Source organism: Herpailurus yagouaroundi, unplaced genomic scaffold, assembly GCF_014898765.1.
Source record: "Herpailurus yagouaroundi ecotype Mexico unplaced genomic scaffold, PumYag 164, whole genome shotgun sequence".
Taxonomy (NCBI): domain Eukaryota; kingdom Metazoa; phylum Chordata; class Mammalia; order Carnivora; family Felidae; genus Herpailurus; species Herpailurus yagouaroundi.
Window position 1 is genome coordinate 31,656,793 of NW_024412405.1, and position 21,400 is coordinate 31,678,192.

The 21,400-nt window shown below is 37.0% G+C and overlaps 1 protein-coding gene across 4 annotated transcripts in view; it reads right to left on the reverse strand.

Moving 5' to 3' along the window:
- SCEL (sciellin) overlaps positions 1 to 21,400 on the reverse strand; it is a 322,196-nt gene that overhangs the window by 197,212 nt on the left and 103,584 nt on the right. Inside the window, exons 1-2 of one of the 4 annotated variants that reach the window (XM_040487300.1) lie at positions 17,628 to 17,748; positions 4,905 to 4,987 (exon numbers count right to left, since the gene is read on the reverse strand). The exons of 1 other annotated variant lie outside the window; for it this stretch is intronic. The gene's annotated coding sequence lies outside the window, so the exon portion shown is untranslated. Of the gene's footprint in view, positions 1 to 4,904; positions 4,988 to 17,410; positions 17,523 to 17,627; positions 17,749 to 21,400 lie in introns of those variants that run through there. 2 more of the 4 variants (XM_040487301.1, XM_040487303.1) reach the window with 2 other exon arrangements.

Sequence of the window (21,400 nt, forward strand, 5' to 3'; positions counted from 1 at the left end):
TGTGAGTTATCTTTTATCAACTCCTTTGCCCTTGAAAGGGGTAATTTCCTCACAAATAAAACAATGGAAGGAAGGAATGGCATCAAGCAAGTCTGATCTTGAAAAAGGCAAAGTTCTGCAAAGCATGAAGATTAAATCATACATTATCCAGAAAAAAAAAATGAGGGTTATTAAAGTCGGCATGAATACTCACTCTTCACAAGAAAGTTGGGTGAAACAAAGAATGAGATTTTACAGATTTCGGAAGGACTGTAACCCAACACCATACAATATACAAATTGGCTTTTCAAGTATACATTTGATAGTTTCATAGTTCTGGGAACTAGTGTGACCAAAAAGAAACTCTATTAAGCCAAGTTTGTAAGGTCAAGAAGTGAATAACTGAATGTGAACATGTCATCCCAGTTCAATTTCATTTTGATTACTGACAGAAGAAGGGTCAGGAAATATTTATTGTATTTTTCTGGAATGCATTTCTGAAGTTTAAAAATATTACTTTACTCAGAAATAATCAAATTAATTTCACAATTGTCTTGATGTTACATATCTTGCCACATAGTATTCTCTTGTGATATGAATATAAATAATTATACTGTATGATTTTTAAATACACAACCTAATTTCATTTTATGTTCTATATTTCCCAAACTTGGTCTCTGAGTCACAAAACAAAAGGTATGTTTCAGGTGTAGCTTCATGAAGCTAGTGCTGCACAGATTGCTTTACCTGTTACGGAAACTAGTCTGGATCATCCAGCAGAAGAACCAAGCGGCACTTGGAGATCATGGAAGGCAGAAGGTTTATTTTATACGGGTGGGCTCAGAGGAGATCATTCTCCAGAGGTCTGAGCCCAGAGCATCAACAGAGGGGACAATTTATATTCTGTTACTTCTGCATTCCTCATTAGTAGTAATTTGCCACCTGAGGCGAGCAGGGTGGGAGTAAGAACCCGGCTGGGAAGTCTTCAGGCAGGGACTGAGATTCCCTTACCAGTCCTGTCGGCCAACGTATAACAGATTTTTCCCTAACATATCCACAACAGACATCCTATCCAGAAAGTCAGCAGTTCAACCAAATGTTGCATTAAAATCCAACTTGGGGCACCTGGGTGGCTCAGTCTGTTAGGTGTCCTGCTTCGGCTCAAGTCATGATCTCCCAGTTCGTGAGTTCGAGCCCCGCGTCGGGCTCTGGGCTGACAGCTCAGAGCCTGGAGCCTGCTTCAGATTCTGTGTCTCCCTCTCTCTGCCCTTCCCCTGCTCGCACTCTCTCTCTCTCAAAAATAAACATTAAAAAAATTTTTTAAAAAAGCTTAATATAGCAATCAAGTACCTGAAGCAATGTTTGTGCAGTGTGTGTTCTTTATACTTGGGCAATTTGCTACCACAGTAGCGAATTTCATTTGAAACTCTAAGAACAATATTTTACTGACTGGTACATGGAATATCCCCAAAATTTGAATAAACATTATTGGAACTAAGAGGAAAGAATCAATACAGATTGGATACTTCATAGGCAGATGGGCTTTAAAGGGGGATACTTTTTTTTAATTTTTTAAAATGTTTTTATTTATTTTTGAGACAGAGAGAGGCAGAGCATGAGCAGGGGAGGGGCAGACAGAGAGGGAGACACAGGATCCAAAGCAGGCTCCAGGCTCTGAGCTGTCAGCACAGAGCCTGACATGGGGCTTGAACTCACAGACTGTGAGATCATGACCTGAGCTAAAGTCGGACGCTCAACTGACTAAGCTACCCAGGCGCCCCAGAGGATGCTTTTTTTTAAATTTTTTTAAAGTTTATTTATTTTGAGAGAGAGAGACAGAGAGACAAAGCACAAGTGGTGGAGGGGCAGAAAGAGGGAGACACAGGATCCAAAGCAGGCTCCAGTCTCTGAGCTGTCAGCACAGAGACCAACACGGGGCTTGAACCCATGAACCATGAGATCATGATCTGAGCTGAAGTCAGACACTTAAACTGACTGAGCCACCCAGGCCCCCAGGATACTTTTAATAACAGTTTTATGGAAGGTCAGCCATGAGTCAGGTGTGTGTCAAGCAAGAGAGATACGAGAATGAACAAGACATAACCCCTAACTTCAAAGAGCTCAAAGGGACCATCATTATCTTCAAAATCTAACACACTAATTGGCACAGAAGAGATGCTAATAAATCTTTGATAAATCAGCAGAAGGTCTGCTTAATATTACAAAAAAAAAAAAAATGCTACAAACACAGATAGCCACAGGAGCTCTAGGACAGAAGGTCAGAGTGAATAAAAGAAGGAGGCATGAATGGAATGAAAGGGATAATAATAGATGTGGCCAGTATTAGACAACATGAATGAGACGTAGTGTGGAAAAAATTTCCTAAAATGAAAGATAAACGTGAATTTTATCAGAAAGGGAAAAGGAAGCTAATGAAAATACTAGAACAACCTTCCCCCACCAAAAAAAAAAAAAAAAAAGTACAATAAGAAAATTATAATAGAAAACCAAAATTTAGGTTGAAACCAAAAACTTAACTTCATTGATAATGTATATTTTGTGTCAGTTTAAAGTATAAATTTTAAAACAAATTTTGGAGACCGTGATTATGACTTGCCATTAACAAAATCATCATTGTTTTAAAACTTCCATTTTCTTCAACCATTGGAGCTCCTATGCTAAATAGTGGTAGATTGTTAAACATTGTTTTCATATAGTATTTGTTAAGTAACTTTTTTTAATTTGTTTTGAAACTTGGGGAAAGCATGTGGCGCTATAGATACGGTGATGGAAATTGTCAAAACTAAAATTCAAGAGTGCATTTTAGAAAAGCTAGTACCCACATAATTGAAGACTATCCCAGAAAATTCCTAGTTCAATTTTTTGTTCAGTTTTACTTTTAATGAGATCACACAAAGCAATAACTGGTAATAATTTGCATAAGTCTACTGAAAATAATCTTTCATCTTCACAATGAACTTTTCATCCACTTAAACGAATAGGAATGGAATCAGAAATACAAGTGATTCATCAACTTGACTTAATTGTTCAAATCTGTCAAGTTTCAGAGAGCAACTAGTAAATCAGCCAAAGCAGAGAGTACAAGAATTCGGTATCTCAGATATCAGTGAAATTTTGGCTATGGGAGTTTTGTTTCATTGAAAAGCATGATAAATCTTAAAAGGACAATTTCCACTTAGTCTTTATCAGAGATAAGCATTGCTGACAAATAAACTAATATATGATTCTGGAAAAAAACATCTTCACTCCAGGGGCTAAAATGGAGCCAACTATTAAAGAGCTACTTGCTGCCAAGACCCCTCCTTAGTGCTTTGTTATTCCAACAGGGATTTTTCTATTCTAAAAACCTAACAAAGTTTCAAAGCTCTTTCAAAGAGGTCCTGACTTCCCAAAAATACATATTTATGCTTCCTTTACCCAATAAAGTAATACAATCATGACACACTTTTTTCCGAAAGACCTGTACAATAATAAATGCATTATTTAATTTTAAATTTTTTTCATTAGCCAGAAAAATTTTGAATTATGACAAATTTTATGTGCTCAGTGATATTGTTTACAGGTGAATGTTTACTTTTTATTTCACATTATATAATATGGTCTTATAACTTCTTAGCTACTTAAACATTAGGTGAGACTTACAGTATCTTAAGCATTTCACAGAATAATATATTATTTTTTTAATTATTGGAATAAAATATAGATTTGTTTTAAGTCTATACCTACTCTATTTTATGAAAACTCTGACAAATTAAAACACATATGCTAGTAGCATAATATTATAGCCAAACTGAGAAAATCTGGCCAAATTTGTTTCTACTCAAGAACAAATATTCACTTTCTTTTTTTTTTTTTTCAACGTTTATTTATTTTTGGGACAGAGAGAGACAGAGCATGAACGGGGGAGGGGCAGAGAGAGAGGGAGACACAGAATCGGAAACAGGCTCCAGGCTCTGAGCCATCAGCCCTTTTAGAAGCTCTTTATTTATTAGGTATGTTAACCATTTGTTTGTGATATATTACAAGTGTTTTTTAATACTTTGAAATTTTAATTTCATTTATGATGCTATTTTTTAAATGCAATCAGATATATTAATCTTTTCCAATGGGCTGCTGGTCTTGGTTATTTATTTTTTTTGGGACAGAGAGAGACAGAGCATGAACGGGGGAGGGGCAGAGAGAGAGGGAGACACAGAATCGGAAACAGGCTCCAGGCTCTGAGCCATCAGCCCAGAGCCCGACGCGGGGGCGGGGGGGGGGGGGGCCTCGAATTCCTGGACCGCGAGATCGTGACCTGGCTGAAGTCAGACGCTCAACTGACTGCGCCACCCAGGCGCCCCCAAATTTTCACTTTCAAAAGATATAATGGCAACTTATCAAAATTAGTAAAACTTTCTATACACATAGGCCCTTTATAACCTAAGGACTCCATTGTATCCCAGGAATTCATGTTTCATGCTGTTTAAAAAAAAAGAATCATAGGGGCACCTGAGTGGCTCAGTCGGTTGAGCATCTGACTCTTGATCTCAGCTCAGGTCTTGATCTCAGGGTCATGAGTTCAAACCCCACATTGGGCTCTGCAGTAGATATGAAGCCTACTTAAAAACAAATCAATCAATCAGGGCGCCTGGGTGGCTCAGTTGGTCGAGTGCCCAACTCTTGATTTCATCTCAGGTCATGATCCCAAGGTCATGGTTTCCAGCCCCAGGTTGGGCTCTGAGCTGAGCATGGAGCCTGCTTGGGATTCTCTCTCTCTCTCTCTCTCCCTCTGCCTCTCTCCCTCACTCACACTCTGTCTCTAAATAAATAAATAAATAAATAAATAAAATATAAAAATAGATCTGGAGTTATCAATTAATTTTGGAAATAAAGATTAATTCTATTAAAAACAGTAAGAGCAATACCTGGAACAGAGAGTCTCCCATTGGAAGCAGGGCAGGTATTTTCCACAATATTAGGAAGAGAATGCTGAGAAGATGCCAATGTTCTGAAGATACAAAGAGAAATCTAATCAAGAAAAAAATAACCTGCAGAGGGCCAAGAAAGGCAAGATGTTGCAGTCCCAGAAAGCACTGAGGTTCAGGAAATATAAAAAGAGGTAATAAGAATAGAGCTTAGGTAGGTTTGGCTCAAAAAGGAGAGAGATGGAGAGAGACAAATATAATTATTAAAACTGGGACAAGTAATGAGAAAAGGTACAAGTAAAATTTTCTGTTTTAAATTGATACTGAGCCCAGTGCTTATGCTTTGCCTGAGCCTACTGATGGCAAGTAACTGAATTTAGCTGCTGGTAGAAAAAAATCTGGGGCAGAAGCCAAACAAGCAGTGTACTATCAGTAGATTGTACTGAAAAAGGAATAGGCTTTTATACAAATATGCACTATGGTAGATTGCTTTTAAAGATGACCACCAACAATTCCTCTTATGTGCATGCCCTTTTTCCCTTCAGGAAGGGGAATCTATTTCCCCTCATCTTGGTTCTGGCCTGGACTTGTGACTTATTTTGACCTGGAGGATGTGGAAGAAGTAATATACAATGTGACAGTTCTGGGATCAGAATTTAGGAAACATGACAGCATCTACTTCTGTCTGGAAACCAGTTGTCAAGCTTTAGGAAATACAGTCTAGACCGCTGGAGAAATGGACGTACATGCAAGAGAATCAAGGTACTCTACCTCCTTAACCCACCACAGCTGAGGCACCAAACATGTGAGTAAGACCGTTTTGGATGTTCCAGATCCAGCCCAACCACCAACTAATTACAGCCATGTGACCCCAGCTGATAGACACTACATGGAGCATAAAAACTGCCAACCAACCTATAAGAGAAATAATAAATCATTGCTTTAATCCACTATCTTTTAATGTGGTTACTTATACAGCAATAGATACTAAAATTTTGCAGCAAATTAAAAGGAAAAATAAAAAGTGGCTGGAGAGAAGCAGATGAACTTAAAATGAACTTAAAAAAATACAAGAAGTAATCAATGTTAGGGTAGAAACAAAAATGATGGCAATAGAAAGTGGCAAAAAGTGCCAAGAAATGAGCCTGGGAGGACTGATGTTTGAATGGCTTAAGTTGCTTTTTCCAAAAGGTAACCTAAAAAGTATCATGAACATAAAGAGAAAAATTCAGTGTTCTGATAAAAGAAAATTAGGTCATTTCAATAATAGTAAAGAACTTACTGCATTCTAACTTGAATATGACAATAATTCTAAATTTAGACAAAACTTAAAAAGAAAATTTCTTTGGAGAAATCAGGAAGCTATCAAGGCAGTCAATATTTAAAGTGTCAGAATCTCAGAGAGAAAGGAAGTTCACTGATATGAACCCAACATTCTGTAGCACTTTCCCCCAGAGGAATTTGATGATTTCTGAACTACACAGGAGGAGAGACTAAGAAACCAAGCAGAAAGCAGTGTATAAAGGCTGCCTGGGATTTCAATAGTGTTACTACTGAAAAATTGGGGCCCTACAAGGAGGGGGATCCCTAGCAAATCTCTTATACTTTCAGTTAAGAATCCAGCACTATAATATAAGAAAAAATATGAACCAAAAATAGACAAAACCTTACCAAGGACTGAAACCTGTCTTTGAATCAGATAAACCCCAGGTAGGAGTGAGGTGATCTTCCCTTAATCTAATTGCCAATTAGAAAAAGTGGGGGTGGGGGGTGGGGGGTAGAATCGTCCTTAGAAGAAGATTGTGTCTGTGAAAGTGTCAAATTATCTCTACAATTTTTCACCACAATGTCTTGTGCTCAATCAAAAACTCCAAGGCATGCCTGGAGAGGACCAAATACCTGGCAAATAAAAGAAAGAATAGACAATGGAGGCAGAGCTCCAGGCGATCCAGATGTTACGGTTATTATATATAGTTTTTGAAATTATCATAAATATATCCAAGGAAACACATGGCAGGATGCATGATTTCACCGGACAACTGGAATATTCAGGAAATAATTAAATTTAAATAAACACTCTATAAATCGATAGTATAATAATAAAAACTTTAAATTCAGTAGATGAGATTAACACAAATTAGACACAACAAATGAAAGGATTGGGAACTGGAAGAAAGGGCAATAGAATGGATCCACTGAAGCATGGAGAAAAAAAATATGTTAAAAAAAACCAGTAGAGTATAAACATATAGGACACGATTTAAAAAAATCTAACATATTTATAAGTATCCCAGAAAAAAATGCCAAGAGAATGGGGGAGTGGGGGGAGAAGGGGAGGGAGGATGAGAAGAAGGGAAAAGGGAGGGGAATGATGCAGAAATAATAATGAAGAGAAACTGGCTGAGAAATGATCAAAACTGATAAAAGACAACATGTCACACATGTAAGAAATTCTATGAATTTCAAGCAGAACAAGAACAACAAAATACCCAAGTACTTCATAGTAAAACTACTTAAAACTGAGATCAACAACAACAGCAAACACCTTTAAAGTGAATACTGCAAAATAAATATTTAAAAATGTGAATTGAGTTGCTTTCCTTGAAGCTCCTCCACGATTAAATGAACACACACAGAGGCACGTAGGTGGCTCAGTCAAGCATTTGACCTCAGCTCAGGTTATGATCTCACAGTTTGTGGGTTCAAGCCCCATGTAGGGCTCTATGCTGAGAGCTCAGAGCCTGGAGCCTGCTTCAGATTCTGTATCACACTCTCTCTCTCTGCCCCTCCTCTGCTTGTACTTTGTCTCTCTCTCTCAAAAATAAATAAACAATTTTTTTAAAATTTTAAATAAAAAATAAACACACTCAGTGTTGTCTTATATGTTCTTTCACTGGCTTGCGACAGAGCAGGCAGATCCACAAATATTTGTTGGGTCCCTTTATGTGATTACTGACACACATGGGTAAGGGAATAAGAAACTTTGCCCTTCAGCCTTCTCTTCTTTCCAAATCTCTTAACCTCCCTTAAGACCCTCTTTAGAAAGCTTCTCTATCTCTCTGGCATAGAATCTTAGAATTGACTTTAACCCTACACCCACACACACACACACCCCCCCACACACACACCCACACACACACAAACATTTGAGCCTTGAAACTCAAGGTGACATCTCCATCTATAAAATCTCTCTCTAACCAAGTTTAGGCATCAGTGAAGTCAAAAAAAATGTTTTTCTGACCTTAATCATTTAAGCTGTGATAGAAACTGCTTTGAATTTAATTAAACTAGAGGACAGTTACTTCCTCCCTGTAAGTATCTTCTCAGTACCTCAAGGATAGCCTTCAATTATTCATTTCTATCTCTTCTTCTAAGTGTGTGACAATGTTTCCTTGACTACAGAAAGTGTGTTGCTAAGCAGCACATAGTTTTGCTGGATATAAGACAAAAACCAACACCAGCAATGAAAATAGTCATGTGATATAATTATTTCCTACCTGTAATTAGCTGTGGGGTTTTTGTTAAAACTCAACAGACTACATCTGTAAAACAATGTGATTTGAGATGAATCAACATTCTTAGAAAACTTCCAGTAACTCCTACTAAAATTGTACACTATCATTAAATAAATTCGCATGTTGTTAATAGATAATTGAATTCAATGACTTTACAATTGAAACAGTACTATGTTAGAAAAAAAAACAGCATTTTAACTGTCATCACTAAGCATTACCCCATTCTACTTTGCATAAAAACATTCATTTTGCCCTACTAGTGCTACTACTTGGGATTTGAAAACTAAATTATCTTAAAAATTCTCTAGTAGCACAATTCATCTGAAATGGTAAAGGATAGTGGGAAATGTATAAGGCATAAAATCAGCAAATATTTATGCAAACAGATGAATAACCTAAAAGTGAAATTTCTTGATTCTTTTCTACACCTGGAAATTCAAGGGAGCTTCTATCCATTCTTCCATCAGACTCTACATGATGTTTCATTACACTGTCTTCTAATGAGTGACATTCCTAAGAATTCCTAATTCTTATCAGGAATTTTTCTATATATATCCATTTATTTCATATTCATATATTTCATATATAGGTCCATATATTTCCACCTGTATCACTAGAATAATGGGGGACCAAATTAAGTTTATTTAACTACCAGCCGAAGTGGGTTCCCACCAACTTGAGCAGTTTCATCTTTGTTGATAAGGCAATGACAGGATTGCTGTGAACATTGTCTGCTTTCATAAAAGGATTAAATTTTGGCTCCAGTTTTTAGACTTCTGCTTTGAGGTAAGTCTTTCTTCTAAAATATTCCAACTAGGATCCTATGTAATGTAGCATGTTTTGTTTACTTCACATATAAAATATGTCATCCTCCTTCTATGGAACAGATTCTGTTTTGAGAACAATAAGCTTTTCAAAATACTGTATTGTGATTTTTTGGTTTTGTTTCTTTGTTTCCTTGTTTTGTCTCAAAAAGGATGCATTAATGTCTGTATGCTAGGCATAGCAGTTCCTAAGAGCACTACAAAATTCATTACAGCAAATTTGGTGTTTTCAAATGGGCAGATCCACCAGAAGACTCATTAGCTGCTGGCTTAGTTTGTCTCCCAGGAATAGAATTGAAGTATCATACGAAGGGACCTGTTTACTTCTGAATGGCAAAGAAAACAATCAACAAAACTAAAAGACAACTGATGGAATGGGAGAAGATATATGCAAATGGCATATCAGATAAAGGGTTAGTATCCAAAATCTATAAAGAACTTATCAAACTCAACATCCAAAAAACAAAATATCCAGTGAATAAATAGGCAAAAGACATGAATAGACACTTTTCCAAAGAAGACATCCAGAAGGCTAATAGACACATGAAAAAATGCTCAACATCACTCATCATCAGGGAAATACAAATCAAAGCCACAATGAGATACCACCTCACACCTGTCAGAATGGCTAAAATTAACAACTCAGGCAACAACAGATGTTGGTGAGGATTCAGAGAAAGAGGAACCCTTTTGCACTGTTGATGGGAATGCAAACTGGTGCAGCCAGTCTGGAAAACAATATGGAGGTTCCTCAAAAAAAATAAATCTACATATTCAATGCAATCCCTATCCAAGTAACACCAGCATTCTTCACAGAGCTAGAACAAATAATCCTAAAATTTGTATGGAACCAGAAAAGACCCCAAATAGCCAAAGCAATCTTGAAAAAGAAAACCAAAGCAGGAGGCCTCACAATCCCAGACTTCAAGCTATACTACAAAGCTGTAATCATCAAGACAGTATGGAACAGACACTCAGATCAATGGAACAGAATAGAGAACCCAGAAATGGACCCACAAACGTATGGCCAACTAATCTTTGACAAAGCAGGAAAGAATATACAATGGAATAAAGACAGTCTCTTCAGCAAGTGATGCTGGGAAAACTGGACAGCAACATGCAGAAGAATGAACCTGGACCACTTTCTTACACCATACACAAAAATAAACTCAAAATGGATGAAAGACTTCAATGTAAGACAGGAAGCCATCCAAATCCTCGAGGAGAAAGCAGGCAAAAACCTCTTTGATCTTGCCCACAGCAACTTCTTACTCAATGTGTCTCTGGAGGCAAGGGAAACCAAAGCAAAAGTCAACTACTGGGACCTCATCAAAATAAAAAGCCTCTGCACAGCAAAGGAAACAATCAGCAAAACTAAAAGGGAACTGACAGAACAGGAGAAGATATTTGCAAATGACATAGAAGATCAGGGTTAGTATCCCAAATCTATTAAGAACTTATCAAACTCAACACCCAAAAAACAAATAATCCAGTGAAGAAATGGGCAAAAGACATGAATAGACATTTCTCCAAGACATCCAGATGGCCAACCAACACATGAAAAAATGCTCAACATCACTCATCATCAGGGAAATACAAATCAAAACCACAATGAGATACCACCTCACACCTGTCAGAATGGCAAACATTAGCAACTCAGGCAACAATAGATGTTGGCGAGGATGCGGAGAAAGAGGATCTCTTTTGCATTCTTGGTGGCAATGCAATCTGGTGCAGCCACTCTGGAAAACAGTATGGAGGTTCCTCAAAAACTAAAAACAGAACTACCTACAACCCAGCATTTGCACTACGAGGCATTTATCCAAGGCATACAGGTGTGCTGTTTCAAAGGGACATGTGCACCCTCATGTTTATAGCAGCACTTTCAACAATAGCCAAAGTATGGAAAGAGCCCAAATGTCCATCGATGGATGAATGGATAAAGAAGATGTGGTATATATATACAATGGAGTATTATTCGGCAATCAAAAAGAATTAAATCTTGCCATTTGCAACTACGTGGATGGAACTGGAGGGTATTATGCTGAGGGAAATTAGTCAGTCAGAGAAAGACAAAAATCATAGGACTTCACTCATATGAGGACTTTAAGATACAAAACAAAAGAATGTAAGGTAAGGGAAACAAAAATAATATAAAAACAGGGAGGGGGACAAAACAGAAGAGACTCATAAATATGGAGAACAAAGTGAGGGTTGCTGGAGGGGTTGTGGGAGGGGGGATGGGCTAAATGGGTAAGGGGCATTAAGGAATTTACTCCTGAAATCATTGTTTCACTATATGCTAATTTGGATGTAAATTTAAAAAAAAATAAAATTTAAAAAATAAATAAAAATAATAAAAAAATAAAAATAGAACTACCCTACAACCCAGCAATTACACCATAGGTATTTACCCAAAGGATACAAGTGTGTTATTTTGAAAAGGCACATGCTCCCCAATGTTTATAGCAGTGCTATCAACAACAGCCAAAGTATGGAAAGAACACAAATGTCCATCAACAGATAAATGGATAAAGAAGATGTGGTGTGTGTGTGTGTGTGTGTGTGTGTGTGTGTGTACATATATATATATGTATGTATAGCTCAGCCTGGATGGCTCAGTTGGTTAAGCATCCAACTTCCACTCAGGTCATGATCTCATGATTTGTGAGTTCAAGTCCCACGTCAGGCTCTGTGCTGACAGCTCAGAGCTTGGAGCCTGCTTCAGATTCTGTATCTCCCTCTCCCTCTGCCTCTCCCCTGCTTATGCTCACTCGTTCTCTCTCTCACTCTTTTTTAAAAAACAAACAAACATTAAACAAATTGTTTTTAAAGATTAAAATCATATCATGAATCCTACTACAAGGTATGAAACTAGAAATCAACCACATGAAAAGAAATCTGGAAAGAACACAAATACAAATACAAATACAAATACATGGAGGTTAAATAACATGCTACTAAATAATGAACAGGTAAACCAAGAAATCAGAGAGAAAATCAAAAAAGATATGGAGACAAATGAAAACGAAAATGCAGTGGTCCAAAATCTCTGGTATGCAGCAAAAGCTGTTCTAGGATGAAAGTTTATAGCAATACAGGTCTACCTCAAGAAGCAAGAAAAATCTGAAATAAACAACCTAACCCTACACCTAAAGGAGCTAGAAAAAGAAAGACAAACAAAACCCAAAGACAGCAGAAGGAAGGAAATAATAAAGATTAGGGTAGAATGAAATAGAAAGTAAAAATGCAATGGAACAGAACAATAAAACCAGGAGCTGGTTCTTTAAAAAGATCAACAAAATTGATACACCATTAGCTCCAAAGAAAAAAACAAAAACAAAAACAAAACAGAGAGAAAGGACTCAAATAAACAAAAATCAGAAATGAAAGAGGACAAATAACAACACCACAGAAATACAAAGATTTATAAGAGAATATTATGAAAATTATAGGCCAACAAACCAAACAACCTAGAAGAAATGGATAAATTTCTGGGAACATACGACCTCCCAAATCTGAATAAGAAAGAAATAGACAATTTGAACAGACCTGATTACAAGCAATGAAGTTGAGTCAGTAATCAAAAAACTCCTAACAAACAAAACTCCAGGACTAGATGCCTTCACAGATGAATTCCACTGAATATTTAAAGAACAGCTAATATACAATCTTCTCAAACTGTTCCAAAAAATAGAAGAGGTAGAAGGAAAGCTTCCAAATTCATTCTATGATGCCAGCATTATCCTGATACCAAAACCAGATAAAGACACTACAGGGGTGCCTGGGTGGCTCAGTTAGTTAAGCCTCTGACTTCGGCCCTGGTCATGATCTCACAGTTCGTGAGTTTGAGCCCCACATTGGGCTCTGTGCTGACAGCTCAGAGCATTCTGTGTCACCCCCTCTCTCTGTCCCTGCCCCATTCACATTCTGTCTCTCTCAAAAATAAAAAATAAGACATTAAAAAAGAATTAAAGACACTATGAAAAAAGAGAACTATAGGTTGATATCTCTGATGAACATAGATGTAAAAATCCTCAACAAATATTAGCACACCATATCCAACAACACATTAAAAAAATCATTTACCACGATCAAGTGGGATTTATTTTTGGCATGCAAAGGTGATTCAGTATTTGAAAATCAATCAATGTGATACATCATATCAACAAGAGAATGGATAAAAAGCCATATGATCATTTCAATAGATGACGAAAAGGCATTTGACGAAGTACAAGATCCACTCATGATAAAAAACCTCAACAAAATAGATTTAAAGGGAACCTCCACATAATAAAGGCTATACATGAAAAACCCACAAAAAAACATCATCTCAATGGTGAAAAACTGAGAGCTTTTCCCCCTAAGGTCAGGAACAAGACAAGGATGTCCATTATCACCACTTTTATTCAACATGGTACTGGAAGTCCTAGCCACAGCAATCAGACAACAAAGGAAATTAAAGGCATCCAAATTGGTAAGGAAGAAGTAAAGTTTTCACTATTTGCATATGACATGATACTATATATAGAAAACCCTAATGACTCCACCAAAAATCTACTAGAACTGATAAATGAATTCAGTAAAGCCACAGGATACAAAATCAATGTGCAGAAATCTGTTGCATTTTTATATCCTAATAATGAAGCAACAGAAAGAGAAATTGAGAAAATAATCCCATTTACAATTGCACCAAACCTAGGAATAACTTAACCAAGGAGATGAAAGACCTGTACTCTGAAAACTATAAAAACATTGATGAAACATGACACAAACAAATGGAAAGATATTCCATATTCATGGATTGGGAAAATCGATATTGTTAAAATGCCCATACTACCCAAAGCAACCTACAGATTTAATGCAATCCTTATCAAAATATCAAAAGCATTTTTCACAGAACTAGAACAAATAATCCTAAAATTTATATGGAACCACAAAAGACCCTGGATAGCCAAAGCAATCTTGAAAAAGAACAGGGCTCCTGGATGGCTCAGTTGGTTAAGCGTCCAACTCCTGATTTTGGCTCAGGTCATGATTTCTCAGTTCATGAGTTTAAGCCTCACATCGGGCTCCTGCTATCAGTGCAGAGCCTGCTTGGGATTCTCTCTCTGTCCCTCCCCAGCTTGCTCTTTCACACACATACTCTCTCTCTCAAAGGAAATAAATAAACTTAAAAAAGAAAAAGAAGAACAAAACTGGAGGTATCAAAATTCCTGATATCAAACTATACTACAAAGCTGTAGTAATCAAAGCAGTATGGTACTGGCACAAAAATAGACCTATAGATCAATGGAACACAATAGAGAACTCAGAAACAAACCCACAATTATATGCTCAACTAATCTTCAACAAAGAAGGCAAGAATATGCAATGGGGAAAAACATAGACTCTTCAAAAAAATGGTGTTAGGAAAACCGGACAACTACATTCTGAACAATGAAACTAGACCACTTACAGAAATAAAACTCAAAATGGATTAAATACCTAAATGTGAGATCTGAAACTATAAAAATCCTAGAAGAGAGCACAGACAGTAATTTCTCTGACATTGGCTATAACAACATTTTTCTAGATATGTCTCCTGAAGCAAGGGAAACAAAAGAAAAAATAAATTATTGGGACTACATCAAAATAAAAAGCTTCTGCATTGATACAACTCAATATCAAAAATACCAAATAATCCAGTTAAAAATGGGCAGAAGACATCCAGATAGCCAGAGACACAGCAAAGATGTTCAGCATCATTAATCATCAGGAAAATGCAAATCAAAACCACAATGGGATATCACCTCATACCTGTCAGAATGGCTAAAATAAAAAATACAGGAAACAACAAGTGTGGGCAAAGGAACCTTTGTGCACTGTTCATAGGAATGCAAACTGGTTTGGCCACTGTGAAAAACAGTAGGGAGTTTCCTCAAAAAATGAAAAATAGAATTACCATATGATCTAGTAATTCCTTCACTGGCTGTTTAGTCAAAAAATACAAAAACACTAATTTGAAAGGATATATGCATGCCTATGCTTATTGCAGCATTATTTATAATAGCCAAGATATGGAAGCAATCCAAGCATCCATTGATAAATAAATGGATGAAGAAGATATAAGATATGTATATATGAATGGAATATTACTTGCCCATAAAAAAGAATGAAATCTTGCCATTTGCAACAATATGGATGGATCTAGAGGATATAACACTAAACAAAATAAGTCAGTCAGAGAAAAATAAATACCATATGATTTCATTCATATGTGGAATTTAAAAAACAAAACAAATGAACAAAGAAAAAGGACATAAACAAACAAACAAATACTCTTAATTACAGAGAACAAACTGATGATTCCCAGAGGGGAGGTGGATGGGGCAATGGGTAAAATAGGTGATGGGAATTAAGAGTACACTTATCGTGATGAGCACTGAGTAATGTACAGAATTGTTGGATCACTATATTGTATACCTGAAACTAATATAACACTGTTCATTAATTCTATACTAGAATTTTTTAAAAATTAAAAACTAAAAAAGAAGAGGAGGAGATTAGGTCATAGACATGCACAGAGGAAGGGCCATGTGAAGACCCAGGGAGATAGTGGCCATCTACAAGTCAAGACAATAGGCCAGAGAAGAAACTTACTCTGTCAATAACTTGATCTCAGACTTGAAGCCTTCAGAATTATTAGAAAAATAAATTTGTGTTGTTTAAGCTCCCTAGTCTTGTTATGACAGCCCCAGCAAACTAATACAGTGTGTGACCTTGGCAATAGTTATTTAAGTATATACATTAGTAGCTTCTAGTAGCTGATCTTATATATTTATGATTCCGGAAATGTTAAACCTATTAAAATTATGCTGGGGCCCCTGGGTGGCTCAGTCGGTTAAGCCACCAACTTCAGCTCAGGTCTTGATTTTGCAGTTTGTGGGTTTGAGCCCCGCATTGGGCTCTTTGATAGAGCCTACTTTGGATCCTCTGTCTCTGTCTCTCTCTGCCCCTCCCCTGCTCATGCTCTCTCTCTCTCTCTCAAAACTAAATATAAAAAAAATTTTTTAATTATGCCATGTTTCATACATACACATACATAGACACACATGCATTTTTGTCATGCCTTAAAAATATTAACAACTTACAAAGGCATCTGAATAGTTTTGAAACCCTCAAAATATAACATTTACATCAAATGCCAGCAGACATCTTTTAAACAGTCACTATCATTATAGGAGTAAATAGACAAATTCAATATTCTATATGATTGGATAGAGTAGCAAATAGGAGTACTTTTCCCAATTTTAATTCAATACCACCTGTGTAACAATAGGCAAATCACACATAGTTAAGGGGGGGAAGTGACGATGCATGAGAACATATGGAATTTTCCTTTTTTGGTAACTGCGACCAGTTATAAGTAGCCCATTGGTCAGCTAGAGCTTATGGATATTTTGAGGTGGGTTGCCTAAAGAGCCTGTTTGCATTCAGCCCACTGGTCACTGTGGGCCTGTTTACCCTACTCAGGTTTCCACTGCTTAAGCCTTCTGTCTAAACCTGCTACGTTAACCACGTGATAAAACTCCATTATGGTGAATTGCATACGAGCTTTACAATTTTTAGTCAAAATAAAATACTAGAAAAGAATTCAATATTAGCATTCACATATTGGTCCCATAAAACCTAGAGATGAAATGGCCACAAGAGATACATATTGAAGGACAAGAAAAATGAAATTAAAATTAAATTAAAAAGAAAAGAGCATTTCCATTCTATCCCAATCCAACAAACCCAGGACGCTGCCTGTATAATAGGGGCTCTGTGAATTCAGGTGTATTTTCCTAGTAGGAGTTGTTGAAATATAAGAGAGATAAGAAAGCAAAAATGGAGGAATGCTTGTTAGTTGACATTCTTGACAAAAGAATTCAAGAACTACATAGGAATGTGATCTTACAGCTATGATGCAAACAGCACACAAACAAGCTATTTTGACAATGTGTGACAAAGACCAAGAAAAAACACTTATAAAGGAGCAATTCAGAGTAGAGCCAGCAGAAGACTGTGTTCCATTAGCAAGGACAGAGAAGATTTTTTTTAAAAAAAAAAAAAAAAAAAAAAAAAAACACTTTTTGTAATAGCTTTATTATAATTACACATTTAATTATAAATTCTTTCTTACCTGAGGCCTGCCTGACCTGTCCACTCCCACTGGGTACCCCTAGCACCCACAAGTTGGGTGTGAAAAAGACCAAACACATTTGTAGAGAACAGATGAGTGCATATGGCTGCAGGCAATTCTTTATTCCCAGAAGAACTAACTTGTTCTCACAGAAAGGTTTAGAAAAGGAACTGAAGGAACCACTCTGTTCAAACAAAGCAAAAACATCACCATTTACCTTTTGCATACACAACTGGAAACAACATGCTTCAGTCTCTTTGATTATAAAAAGCCAGTAAATGAGTAGAACATCTACAGTTTTCTGCTACCAACTGTGAATGACTTTCATTAGATTTAATAGTTAATGAACTGAGTTACTGGGGATTAGGGAGAGGGAAAGTTTCACTTTAGTTTCACTAAAAAAAAAAAAAAAAAGTCTAAAATAAAACCAACTTGGTCATGGATGGTACCAAAAGGCTTTCAAAAACAAAAAGTCCCCTGACCACTAAACAGAGTTTCACCTATGAAGATAATAGTTTTAGAGATAAAACAAAACAAAAGCAAAGTTTAAGCAATTAGTAGATTATTTTTATCAAAGACACAATAGACCATCAACATTTACTTTTTTCTCCCTCTCCAAATCAGATACTGGGTAATTTCCCTTAAGGTATATTACAAGGCATGCAGTTTTTCAGGAAAAACCACATTCTCTACTAAGCTCAAAATCAGAAAATGTCCTTCCTGGTTCCTTTATTTATTTATTTTTCTAACTTGTTACGCTTCATCTCATCACTGACCTGAAGGACAAGTCTGGCATAGTTACTAATGGGCAGGTGTCCATTAGACCTGGCATGCTAGTTACAAGAGAAGCTAGAGAACATCCAGCAAAAGAACATAGGCAATCAGTCCTGAACATAGTTCCTTAGAATCTGCTTCAGGGAAGCTACTGGATGCAAGACTTATAAGGTCTAAGCTGCCCAAACACTAAGATGCATTAGGTCTCAAAGGGTAGGCTGATGTCCTAATACCCAAGTGTGGAGTAGTCAAAACTATGCAATATAGCTCTCTCATGGCCTGGCTTGCCCCAGTGGTTAGGCTTATAATATCTGAGAGATAAATGGCATCTCCTTCAAGCAATCACATACCTATGAATATTAGATACTCATATATACGGGAATAATATTCCTTTAGATTTGGTTTTAAATATTAGATATTCACATTTATTAATTTTGTTCCTCTAAATGAAGGTTTTGAAAATGATTGAGTAGCAGGGTGTTCAAGGTTAAAACTTTGGTAGGCAACTTGAATATGGCTAGTCTATGCTTCCAACTAAGGGCAGATCAATAGGCTTCTAAATTAAATAAAAATAGTGAATTTCCTCTATGAGTGCTAAAGAGCTGGACTAGGGCTCAAAGTCACTAGACATCTGTATAGAGGAGCAATAAAGCATTGTCATTGTGGAGGTCACCCCAAAGCTACCAGTTAAGCATCACTCTCAACACAGCACAATACTTAAAAAAGAGAAATTTCTAATAATACTCTGATTACTTTTTATTTTTCTCTAAAACGGATGAAAATGCTTCTATTTTATTATTTCAGTGGGGTGTGTGTGTGTGTGTGTGTGTGTGTGTGTGTGTGGTAACTGGAGAAAATTGAGCCCAGCAAGGTAACAGAGAGATTTAATTAGAAGTAATTTCTTCATTCTTGAACTATTCTACATGATGTCTAAGCAACTCGACACTTCTGTTGAAACCAGTGATAGAGATCAGGGAGGGTAAACAACAAACTGAATTTTCCACTTTCAACCAGTCACATGCTTTTGCTTGAAAAAGCTACCAGTACATCGTATCAATCATCTCATTATGCAAAATGGTACAAGTCACAAGGTGCAATTTCAAAATTCCCTCTAAAGACAAGCCACTAAGCTGCAAAATCTACAAATTATCTGCTGCTAAAAGACAAGCAAAATTATATTTTCCTCTATGTGACATCAGACAGAAATCACTCAAACTCAAAATAAGGCACTGGGTCTGTGAGGTAACTGGATTATCTTAATTGTTTAAAACAAATGTTCTTCTCTTGCAGTACAGAAGCAAAATAGGATTGTTGCAGCTGCATGTTCATAGGCTAATATGCAGCTCCTTGGAGATATTATGTGAACACGCAATAATTTTAAAATTAGAAAGGTTTACAATGCTTTGCTGGAGAAGAAAAAAGGGACAAAGTTTTCTATGTATCTTCTCTAACGTACCAATTCAGCTCTCAGGTACCTTTTAAACTTTGTTCAAAATTGTTTTCCATAAAATTTCTATGTGTAGCAATTCTATATAATATATCCATAAAATGAATAAAGATTCAAGGTAATAATATACTAATGAGATTTAAAGCTAGAAACAACCAAAGCTGTTTCCTATTAAACACATGAAAGCTTATGTTAATATAACACTTGCTCTCATTGAAATGTTACACAAGCTATTCTACCAAATTCCCCTTTCAATATACAATTCACCTCCAGTTTGGTAAACATGATCTTTCCCAGTTATGCTGCAGGAACTAAATGTCCAATCTGTGAAAAGATTTCACAATATTTAAGCAGATGTTTCAACATCTGTTTCTTAGTAAACAAGCAAAAAGTGAGCAGGCCCTTCAGAGAGGTGCCCGTGTGAAATCAGTTTCCATCATGTGACATTGCTTATTCTGTGTTGAGCACTGCGTTACGCATGTTGAAGGGTAAGCTCATAGGCCTAAAGGAGCTCAAAGGTGAGATGTGCAATGATCACAATGACTGTTTAGGGCAATGACAATGCTGTATTCAGAGCAGACTGCAGGTATGAGCATGACTTGGTAAACAGGAAGCAAAAGATTTTAGTACAGGCTAAGCAGACTACATGCAATGATCAGGATCAAGCACAGTAGAGGAAGGAAAGCTGGCTTCCGTGGAGACAGCCTGAGAGCTGCTTGCCAGTCCCCAAGGAGGAGGCTGATGTAATGGTGCTATAACCTTCAGGTTGCTGAACTGCAGAGAATAGCCCAAGGGGCCCTTGGCAAAGATGCTGCTGCTTTCATCTGGTCTCATGTGGAAACACATTAACTGTGGAATCAGAACTGAAACGGTTGCCTGCATAGGAACCAGACAACCTGAGTTTTGTTGTCTGCTAGGGCTTGTGTGATGTGATAATGGTACTTTTCACGGGGCCTTTGGGAAGACTCTGGGAAAGAGCTGTGTACTGGGTTGGGAGCACAGCCTCACATTAGTTGTCTCCACTTGTCAGAGTCCCTGTCAGCCACTCCTCAATCTCTTTGTTCCTGCCTAGGCCATGTATGCACCATCCTTCCCACGGTCATTTAAAGCCTCCTAAGTGATCTTCCTGTCTCCAGTCTCTCATCTTTTCAACTCATCCTTCAGGAATTAGTTTTTCAAGGTTACATTTATTCTTTTAATACAAAAGCAATACATATCTATAATAGAAAAGATGTTAAATATAAAAAAGCCAAAAAGCCAAATCTCACTCATAATCTCACTTTTATTTTATTTATTTTTTTTTTTAATTTTTTTCAACGTTTATTTATTTTTGGGACAGAGAGAGACAGAGCATGAACGGGCGAGGGGCAGAGAGAGAGGGAGACACAGAATCGGAAACAGGCTCCAGGCTCTGAGCCATCAGCCCAGAGCCCGACGCGGGGCTCGAACTCACGGACCGCGAGATCGTGACCTGGCTGAAGTCGGACGCTTAACCGACTGCGCCACCCAGGCGCCCCTCACTTTTATTTTTTAACGGATATGAAATAACAAGTGAGACCACTCCTTTCCTTCTCTCCTGTCTCTTCAGCTCCCAACTCCATAGCCACCATGAAGAGATCATTTTATATTCTTCCAGGCTTCATCTTATGATTGTAGGGACATATATTATTATTGGTTTTTCTCCCCAAATGAATATAGAGCCAGGCTATGAATATGGTTTTGCAATGTGCTTTTTATTTTACTTGTAATAAGTACTTTTCCAAGTCAGT